The sequence below is a fragment of the Balaenoptera acutorostrata genome, chromosome 15 (assembly GCF_949987535.1).
Source record: "Balaenoptera acutorostrata chromosome 15, mBalAcu1.1, whole genome shotgun sequence".
Classification (NCBI taxonomy): Eukaryota; Metazoa; Chordata; class Mammalia; order Artiodactyla; family Balaenopteridae; genus Balaenoptera; species Balaenoptera acutorostrata.
The window spans coordinates 63,025,400-63,036,888 of record NC_080078.1 but is presented as its reverse complement, the minus strand read 5'-3'; positions in this window follow the sequence as shown (position 1 = coordinate 63,036,888).

Here is an 11,489-nt window from a genome sequence, read left to right as displayed (position 1 = left end):
CTGCTTTATAACAAAGTGAATCAGCTACAGATATACACACGTTCCCATATCTCCTCCCTCCCGCATCTCCCTCCCTCCCACCCTCCCCATCCCACCCCCCCAGGCAGTCACAAAGCACCGTGCTGATCTACCTGTGCTATGCGGCTGCTTCCCACTAGCTATCTATTTTACTTTTGGTAGTGTATATATGTCCATGCCACTCTCTCATCCTGTCACATCTCACCCCTCCCCCTCCCCATATCCTCAAGTCCATTCTCTAGTAGGTCTGCGTCTTTCTTCCCATCTTGCCCCTAGGTTCTTCATGACCATTTTTTTTTTTTTTTTTTAGATTCCATATATATGTGTTAGCATACGGTATTTGTTTTTCTCTTTCTGACTTACTTCACTCTGTATTACAGACTCTAGGTCCATCCACCTCACTACAAATAACGCAATTTCGTTTCTTTTTATGTCTGAGTAATATTCCATTGTATCCTACATATTTAAATAACACTTACAACTCAATAATAAAGACAATATAATTGAAAAGTGGGCAAAAGATCTGAATAGATATTTCTCCGAAGAAGCTATACAAATAGCTAATAAGCACATAAAAAGATGTTTACTATCATTAGTCATTAGGGAAATACAAATTAAGCCGAATGAGATGCCGCTTCACATCCATTAGTATGGCTAATAACAAAAAAGACAGATAATAGCAAGTGTTGATGAGACTCTGAAGAAATTAGAACCTTCATATATTGTGGTGGGAATGTAAAATGGTGCAGCCCCTTTGGAAGACGGTGTGGCAGTTCCTCAAAACGTTAAACATGGAGTTACCATATGACCCAGCAATCCCACTCCTAGGTGTCTGCCCAAGAGAATTGAAAATATGTCTACACAAACATTTGTATGTGAAATTTTCATAGCAACATTATTCATAATAGCCAACAAGTGGAACAACTCTGATGTCCATCAATGGATAAATAAAATGTGCTATATCCATTCAATGGAATATTATTTGGCAATAAAACAGTATGAAGTACTGATACATGGTACAACATGGGTGAACTTTGAAAACTTGTTAAATGAAAGAAGCTGGTCACAAAAGATCACATATTGTATAATTCCATTTACATGAAATGTCCAGAATAGGCAAATCTACAGAAACAGAAAGTAGATTAGTGGTTGTCTAGGGCTGGGGGTTGGGGAGAAATAAGGAGTGACTGCTAGTGGGTACGGGGTTTTTGTGGGGGGGGGGTGGGTAATGAAAATGCCCTAAAATTGATTGTAGTAATGGCTGCACAACTCTGTGAACATACTAAAAGTTACTAGAGTGTACATTTAAATGGATGAATAAGTGAATTATAATTCAATAAAAAATTTTTTTAAATGAAGAAAGTCATTATGTACTAATAGGGAACATGTGGGTAAGGGGAGGGGGGAGCAAGGTGCACAACAGTTTCTATTGTATTTTACTATTTGTGTAGAACAGGAGAACAAGGATACAGGAATTTACCAGCACATGCCTGGGCAGAGTCAGGAAGGGCACACATAGGAAACAGCCCCAGTGGTTTCTTCCAGAGAAGGGAATTGTGTAGCTGGGTGACAGAGGAGGGAGGGAGACTTATTGGTCCTAGTATACCCTTTGTACTCTTGAATTTTGAATGACCTGAATATATTAACTATTTAAAAATAAAGTCATTTAAAAAAATCAGAGACTTCATGGACAAGATAGAATTGGGGCTGGGTAGGATTTTTAGAGGATGAAGAGTCCAAAAAGGTTCTGGGTGTGCACTTGACATTGGGGCCAGGGGTGTAGGAATGATGGAAGCAAAGGCATTGAGACTGGACTGACTGCCTCTCACTATCTGTGACTTTGGGCAAGTTATTCAACTCCTCTCTGCCCCTGCTTCCTCATCTGCAAAGTAGAATGGTAAGAGTGCTTACCTCACCAGGTCATTGAATCATTGCATATCAAGCTCATTACTGTGCCCTCACTTATATCATCTCATTTAATCTCTTTGAAATGGGGATGATTATAAGTGGAGGGCTCAGAGAGGTAAAGACACTTGCCCAAGATCACACAGCCAGCAACAAATTCGAATCCAGGTCTGTGAGCCTCCAGTGTGCCTCCAAAGGCTGTGCTTGTACGGACTACACAAACCTAGTAAGTGTGCCCGGGAGATTAAGGAGTAGAGAGAGAGAGATGCTGATGGGAGGACATGATGCAGGGCTCAGTCCCGGAGGGAGGGCAGGAGCTAGGGAACAATGCAGGCTTCACTTTACAGGGGGTCAGAGGTTAGCTCCTTCGAAAGTATATTTTCCTATTTCCAGGAGCATTTGCATTTTATTTCAAATTCTTTGGGAACTGCTGATTGTTCTACATTCAAAACAGGATGGGGGATGGGGAAGAGAGCCACAAATGATTATTTCAAGGCCCAGATATTTCCCCTTTTATTTGCAAAGTAGCCAGTGTACACCCTCTCAGGCAGGAGGTCATTGCTGCTCTCATTTTCCAAGAGAAGCAAACAAAAACCTGAGAAGACTAGCCCTTGAGAACCTCATAACAGCCCCCAGCAGGTTCTTGACCACTCTTAAAAAACTCCTCCATCTTCCATCATCTCTAGCCCCCCATGCCCACCTCCACCCCTGCCCTGGCTTATTTTTCTCCGGAGAACTTGTCACCACCAGGCACTTTAATACATACTTATATGTTAACCTGTTTGTTGTCTATCTCTTCTATTTTTTTTTTTTTTGCAAGTTCCACGCAGATACTATTCATGTGCATGTTTTTACAGATGGAGAAACTGAATGAATGAAGGACACTGAATGAATGAAAGAAACTGAATGAAGGAAGGAACCGAATGAATGAAGGTCTAGTGAATAACAGTGCCGGGATCCAAACCCTTCATTTGATTAATTCTATAAGTATTTATTAAGGGTTTACTGTGTGTAGTTTCCAGACTTTTCTCTACACATTTACATACATATACAGGTAAATACAAAACCATGCTATTTTTTAAAAATGAATGTACTCTCTGTACTATTGTACAAGCATGTCTTGGGGCTCTCTCCATGTTAATTCACCACTGAATGTGAGCGAGGCTGGGGCCCAGGGACTTTAATCTCTCAGAATGCTGCCAGGAGCTGGGAGGACAAAAATGGACAAGATAGTCTTGGCCCTCAAGCAACGTCCAATTCAATTAGGGAAACAAAAACTTAGACCAATAACTTAGATACAGAAGTGGAAAATTCTGTGGTAGAGAGGCACATGATATTGTAGAACCAAGTAGGAGGGACATTGGCCCAGCCTGGGGTGCATCAAGGAGGACTTCTTGAAGGAGGTGATCCATTGAGGCTTAAAGGATGATAGTGGAAGGTCATGGCAAAGGATTTTCCGGACAGAAGGTACAGCCTGACAAAGACTTGAGGGAGGAAAGCCTGGCCTGTTTGAGGAACCACAGACCTTCTGTTTTGTTGGTCCCTGAAGCCCGAGGCAAGAGAAGGCAGACCATGAGGCTGGAGATGGCAGCAGCAGCAGCGGATAAGGAGCTGGGGCTTTCTCATGAGGGTGACCAGGGAGACTGGGTTATGCTGGGTTGGAAGCTTACCTACCCCAGGTACCATCCTAGAGGCAGCCGACCTCTTGCTCAGGGGTGTGGCAGGGCTGAACCGGGATGGGGATGGTGGGGGGTGTCAATGAAGTTGTTTTTCTGCCCCCAGCTGCGTGGCCACCTCCAGCTGATGGGTCCCCCTGGGGCGGGGGGTACGGGACTGTTCGGTTTCACAACCCCCCTCCCTTCCCCCAGTGTCTCCGGAGGCCAAGAAAAGAGGAAGCGCTACGCGGACTTCCTCCTGGGTCCGGGTGCTTGCGAGCCCAGGCGGGTCCTTCGGAAGGGCGGGGGGAGGGGCGGGGCACAGAAGGGCCTCCCCGCCCACACGCTTTCAGCAGAATAAAAAGGTCTGGCCTAGCCCCGCCCCCTGTCCTCGTTGGCCGAGGTCCTGCAGGGTGGGCCCAGGCCTGGAGCTGGGAGAGCGAGTTCGCATCCCAGCATTCCTAACACACAGTCTCTTCCTGTACAGAACCGCCTCTCTGAGACTCACATCTTGAATGAGAGAGGGCACGTCCTATCCAGCAATTTAAAACTGAGGCGATGTGTATGAATTAATATGGAGAGAGCCCCAAGATACGCTTTCAGAATAGTATAGAGTACATTCATTAAAAAACAAACAAACAAAAACCCCAACAAACCAACCATGGTTTTGTATTTACCTATATACATATGTAAATGTGTAGAGAAAGGTCTGAAAACTACACGGCCGATAAGAACAGAGATTGTCACTGAAAGAAGAAAGGAACATTGGGATCAGGGAGAAAGAGATGAACTTTCTTCTATTTTTTTTAAACTAGAGAGTATTTGTTTTTATTTGTGTAATTAAAATGATAATAATAAATGAGAAGATTGGAATATATGGTTATGGAGGGTCTTTTTCCCCAAACGTTTTATTATGAAATTTCCCAAACATACAGCAAAACTGAAAGACTTTTACAACAAAACCCCTATACTCACCACCTTCATTCTACCATTAACATTCTACTTGCTTCATCACATGTCTGGCCATCTAGCTGTACATCAATTCATCTTTGAAATGTATTTCAAAGTAAATTACTTTGGGGGCTTCCCTGGTGGCACAGTGGTTAAGAATCCGCCTGCCAACGCAGGGAACACGGGTTCGAGCCCTGGTCCAGGAAGATCCCACATGCCGTGGAGCAACTAAGCCCATGCGCCGTAATTACTGAGCTTGCGCTCTAGAGCCCGTGAGCCACAACGACTGAGCCCACGTGCCACAACTACTGAAGCCCGGGGGCCTAGAGCCCGAGCTCCGCAACAAGAGAAGCCACCACAATGAGAAGCCCATGCACTGGGACAAAGAGTAGCTCCCGCTCGACATATCTAGAGAAAGCCTGCACGCAGCAACGAAGATCCAACACAGCCAAAAATAAAAAAATAAAAATAAATTAAAAAAAAAAAGTAGGGCTTCCCTGGTGGCGCAGTGGTTAAGAATCCGCCTGGCAGTGCAGGAGACACGGGTTCGAGCCCTGATCCGGGAAGATCCCACATGCCACGGAGCAACCAAGCCCCTGCGCCACAGCTACTAAGCTTGTGCTCTAGAGCCCGCGAGCCACAACTACTGAGCCCGCGAGCCACAACTACTGAGCCCGTGTGCCACAACTACTGAGGCCCGCGCGCCTAGAGCCTGTGCTCCACAGTGGGAGAGGCCACCACAATGAGAAGCCTGCACACCGCAACGAAGAGTAGCCCCCGCTCGCCACAACTAGAGAAAGCCCATGCGCAGCAACAAAGACCCAATGAAGCCAAAAATAAATAAGTAAATAAATTTTTAAAAAAAAGTAAATTACTTTGGCATACATATTAGTTCAATGTTTGCTTACAAAATTTAATGTAAAATTTACATACAACAAAGTGAATAAGATTAAGTGTTCATTTGCTGAATTTTTGCAAATGGATATACATCCATGTAACTTCAACCCTGTTAAAATAGATTGCCATCAATCCTGAAAGTTCCCCTTTGTCCTACAATATATTTTAATTGCCAACATTCTATGAGTCAGCATTCCACACAGGGCCAGGTATATAGTAAATGCTCAATAAATGTTTGTTGAAGGATGAATGTGCACATGGTCTGCTCCCCTGAGGGCAGGACGATGTCTTTTTCGCTTGCATTTCCCACAGAACTGATACACAGTAAATGCTTAATAAAGACTTACTGATTGTATTAGTTATTCATTGCTGTGTAACAAATTATCCCTAAATTTAGCAGTTTAAAGCATTATAAGCAGTTATTATCTCACCCAGTTTCTGTGGGTCAGGAATCTGGGAGCAGCTTAGCTTAGTGGTTCTGGCTTGGGGTCTCTCATGAAGCAGGCAAGGTCAGCCTGATCTGCAGTCTTCTGAAGGATAGACTGGAGCTGAGGATCCATTTCCAGGATGACTCACTCATATGACTGTTGGCAGGAGGCCCAGGTCCTCATTACATGAACCTCTCCATAAGCCTGCCTGAGTGTGCTTATGTGGCTGGCTTCCCCCAGAGCGAGTGATCTGGGAGAGCAAGGTGACACATCACACTGGGTACACAGGTCATCTCTAGTCAGTGTGGGAGTGGTCCACACAAGAGCAAGAATGCCAGGAGGTGAGACTACTTAAGGACTTCTTGGAGAAGAAAGCCATTATGAATATGGATTCAGATTTTCTGAGCACTTGCTTTGTGCTGGATGCTGTGTTGGGCTCCTGTAGGGAATGTAAGGATGAGTCACAACCAGTTCTCCCCCTTCCCCTCACAAGATCAAGATCTCTTTGTGTGTGTGTGTGTGTTGGGGGTGGAGATGGGGAGGTCAGACAGACATGGAAACAGATGACAGTGTAGTAGAGTATGATAAATCTCACAATAGTGGTTTTTAAAATTGCTTTTCTGTAATTCATGTTCATGACACAACATTTGAGATAACATCATGAAAAGAGAGTTTCCTTTCCTCCATATTTTACAGCTGTACATTCCTCTAGCTCAGAGGCAACAACTATAACCCGTTTTGTATATGCTTCCAGAACTATGTGTTCCATGCATAGACACAAAGACATTTACTGCCCTCTTTAAACAAAAAGCACCATCCATAGTTCATTATTCTGCACCTTGTTTTTCTTTTTCCCACTTACTCTATCTTGGAAACAATTCCATATCAGTACACAGAGAGCTACTTCATTCTTACTAATGGCTGCATGGTATTCTATTGTCTGCCTGAGTCCCGGTTTATTTAACCAGTCCTTTTTATCACCGAACGTCTGGTTTCTCTCTCTCTTTCTTTCTTTCTTTTTTTCTTTCTTTCTTTCTTTCTTTTGGCCATGACACGCAGCATGCAGGATGCAGGGATCTTAGTTCCCCGACCAGGGATGGAAACTGTGTCCCCTGCATTGGGAGCGCAGAGTCTTAACCATTGAACCACTGGGGAAGTTCCAACATTTGGTTTATTTCTAACCTCTTGTTCTTAGAAGCAAAGCTGCAACGATTTTCCTTGCATAGCCATCGTTTCCATTTTGTGCCTATGAATGCAGGAGAAATTCCTGGAATTGAAATTGTTGCATCAAAGGGTGTGTGCATTTAAAACATTGGTAGATATTGCTAAATAGGTTTTTTTAAAAAAATTTGGTTGCCCCAGGTCTTAGTTGCGGCTTGCCAGCTCCTTAGTTGCGGCATGTGAACTCTTAGTTGCAGCATGCATGTGGGATCTAGATCCCTGACCAGGGGTCGAAGCCAGGCCCCCTGCATTGGGAGCGTGGAGTCTTAACCACTGCACCACCAGGGAAGTCCCCCGCTAAGTAGGCTTTATGCCAACTTGCCCTCCCACTTAAAACATGTGAGTGCCTGTTTCTTCACACTACACACACGGTAAGTTATCAAACTTTCCGAACTTTGCCAATCTAGTAATTGAAAAATGGTTTCTCAATGTAGTTTTAATTTGCATTTTTCTTTTTTGTTTTTTTAATTTTATTTATTTATTTATTTATTTATTTATTTTTGGCTGTGTTGGGTCTTCGTTTCTGTGTGAGGGCTTTCTCTAGTTGCGGCAAGTGGGGGCCACTCTTCATCGCGGTGCGCAGGCCTCTCACTATCGTGGCCTCTCCCGTTGCGGAGCACAGGCTCCAGATGCGCAGGCTCAGCAATTGTGGCTCACGGGCTTAGTCGCTCCGCGGCATGTGGGATCTTCCCAGACCAGGGCTCGAACCCGTGTCCCCTGCATTGGCAGGCAGATTCTCAACCACTGCGCCACCAGGGAAGCCCCATTTTTCTTATTAGAGTGAGGCTGAACACCTTGTCACATGTTTCAGAACCAATTGTATTTTCTTTTCTGTGAACTGAATAAATAATTTGCCTATTTTTCTGCTGGGCTGTGGGTCCTTATTATTTATTTGAACGTTCTCTTTACACATCAAAGGCACTGTCTGCATGATAAGCTTCAAAAATAATTTTTTGGAAAAAGTTGCTTTTAGACAGAGATGAGAAGTTTCCACAGGTCACATCATTTTCTGTGCATCACTGCAGGGCTGCCTAAGGGCTAAGGGGGCAGCCGTGCCATGTAGAGTTCTAGAAGGTGATGCTAGGATCTGGCGCTGGGGTTGGGGGAGGAGGGGTGGGCAAGGAGGCAGTTGTTAGCTCTCACACTAGATGGAAAGGGCTGTCTCAGAAGACAGCAAGCTCCCCAGGGCAGGAAGTGGGCAAGACAGGCTGGCCTGGCTCTAAGGCCTTTTGCCCTTCATCTGGAATGTCTGCGGATAGACAAGTCAGAAAGGGGAAGACACACAAATAGGGCTGTCAATTTCTGATCATTTGGGCCTTGAGTGGGTGGTTACTGCATCTGGAACATTATTTGTTTATTTATTTATTTATTTATTTAATTAAAAAATTTTTTTTGGCCTCGTGGCTTGTGGGATCTTAGTTCCCCGATCAGGGATCGAACCCAGGCTCTTGGCAGTGAAAGTGCAGAGTCCTAACCAATGGACCACCAGGGAATTCCCATGTAACATTATTTAATAGTAATATAAACTCCTTAGAATGTAAGCTCCATGAGGCCAGCGTTCAAGCGCTAAATAAATAGCTGTGAAGTGAAGAATGAATGAATGAATCTAATCAAAGGATGTGAGAGGTTGCTGTTTCTGAGCCAGAAGGGAGCCCTCTTCCCCTCCCCCCCTCTTTGAAACTGCCCTCTCCTCTTCCTTCCTCTTACCGCATCTGAGTCAGGTCTTAGCATCTCTCCTCTGGTCCTTGTCCCCGCACCCCCCGAGTCCCCCAGTGCCCAGGCTTCTCTTGACTCCCCTCCAAGCAGCTAGATTCACTTCAAGAAAATGCAAGCCCATTAGCTCGCTCCCCACTGCCTATACTTCCCAGCCTGCCCCTTCAGGGCCTTCTCAGTCTGCCCACTTCTCTGGTTTCCTCTCCTATGAGTCCTGCCCCTCACCTCACACATCCCATGTTCCTCCAGAAAAAATAATGGTCACATTGACTGAGCACTTCCTAGATGTACTTTTACATGGATTATCTTGTTTAAGCCTCACAACAATCTATGAGACCTATGAGGGCAATGCTATTATTATCTCATGTGATAGATGAGGAAACGAAGACCCAGAGAGACATTTAGGGGCTTACCCCAAGGTCACCCAATGAGCAGATGACAGAGTTGGAACTGAAAACCACTCAGTCTGACCCTGGAGCCAGAGTGCTTAAGTGTCTCGGACTGTGCCGTGCTCCTTCTGGCTCCCCTGCCTGTGCTCACGCTGGGCCCCCCAAAGCGCTCTCCCTGCTATTGTCAACCTGCCAAAAATCTTGCTCGTCCTTCAAGGTCTCGCTCATATGTCACCTCCTCCGAGAAGCTTTTTCCAGCTTCCTCAGAAAGAGCCGGTTTCACACTCTTTGATTTTACAGTTGAGAATTTTGTGCTGTGATAATTTGGGGACCATCAGGCTAGGAACCCCCTCAGTGGGCAGGGATTATTCTGTATCTCCTTCTAGTGTCTAGCACAACCCCTGGCACACAGTGGGTGATCTCTAAATGACAGTGACTGAATGGCAGTGGCCCCAGGACTCCTCCCCAACACGCGGTTGTGAAGGATTGCTAGGAGTCTCCAGGGCCCCCAAATGGGAGGGGCTTCAGTGTAAGGGGCAGCTGGAGACATTTTCACTACCCACCACTTGTCTACGGGTCGAGACTGTCCCCAGGCGATCCAGCTGGTGGGGGAGTTCCATCATTATGCCACCCCTACTGGTCTTTGGGAATCAAGTATCCACCGCCAGGGGCATTTCCCGTCTTGCAGTGAACTGAACCATGATGGGAAGTGATCCTGGCAGGGTTTCTGAGTGCTGTAGGAGGAAGTGTGGCCGAAGTCCCCATGCTTAGAGCCCGGGTCACCCCAGCCAGGGCCCTTTGGACCTCAGAAACCAAGGGGTTGCATGGCTTTGGTAAGAAGGTAGTTCCGGGGGGTGTGGGGACTTCCTCGGGGTGTGCGGGAAATTGCTCCATCCTTGGAGCTGTGGGGTAAGAGCTGTCCCAGTGCCTCTCAGCAGCCCTCTCATCGTGCTCAGGCTAGGACTGTGGGCAATTTCCAAGCTTGATCCTCTTGCAAAGCCCTCAGCCCTTTGAGAGGGACCCCATTTCTTTGGCCTCTGCCCCTTATCTACAGACTTCTCCCTCATGGCTGCCTCACTCAGGAACTTACTAGGGCACCCCAAGGCCTTGGGTCCAAATGCCTCAGCCTGCAGTCATTATATCCCAAAGACTGGTAGAGAGGAGAGGAGAGCAGAGCAGGTAGGAGCCTGGGTTCTGGGGTTAGCCAGATATGGGTCCAATTCCCAGCTCACTGTGTGACCTTGGGTCATTCACTTCACCTCCTTGAGCTCCAGTTCCTTCATCCATAAAATGAGGATAAATAAATTTGAAAACATCAAAATTAAGGATTTGTCCAATGGAAAATTTGTTCAAAGGAAGGCACCACAGACCAACGGTTCTCAAAGTGTGGTCCCTGAACCATGAGCATCACCAGAGTACTTGTTAAAAACACAAGTGCTGCGACTTCCCTGGTGGCGCAGTGGTTAAGAATCCGCCTGCCAATACAGGGGACATGGGTTCGAGCCTTGGTCCAGGAAGATCCCACACATGACACAGAGCAAATAAGCCTGTGCACCACAACTAGTGAGCCTGCACTCTAGAGCCCGCGTGCCACAACTACTGAAGCCCGCACGCCTAGAGCCCATGCTCTGCAACAAAGACAAGCCACCCCAATGAGAAGCCCGCGCACCACAACGAAGAGTAGCCCCTCCTCGCCCCAACTAGAGAAAGCCTGTGTTCAGCAACAAGGACCCAATGCAGCCAAAAATAAATAAATTAATTAATTAATTAATTTAAAAAAAAAACACACAAGTGCTAAAAACAAACAAACAAAACCAAAAACGCAAGCTCTTAGGTCCCATCTCTGTTCTGTTGAGTCAGAAACTCTAGGGTGGGGATCAGGAGATTCTGATAAATGCTGAAGTTGGAGAACCACTGCCATAAATAACAGATGGGCAATGCACTAGGGGAAGATACTTGTAACAACAATATCCAACAAGAGATTAATATCTAAAATTTATAAGCTACTCCTACAAATCAACAAGAAAAAACAGGAAATCCAGGAGATAATGGAGAAAAGATATGGACAGACAATTCATTGAAGGGGAAGCCTAAATCCCTGACAAGTATAGGAGGTTCTGAATCTCAGGATTGACAGAGAAACGCAAGTTAAAACAACGAGATGCCATCTTACACCCAAACTAGGCAAAAGTTACAAAGTCAGATAATGTAAAAGTTGTTGAAAATGTGGGGAGACAACATCCCTCACACGCTACTAGTGGAGCCATCCTAGCAGATTTTAGTGAAAATTAAAACAGAGATGCTCTATGATC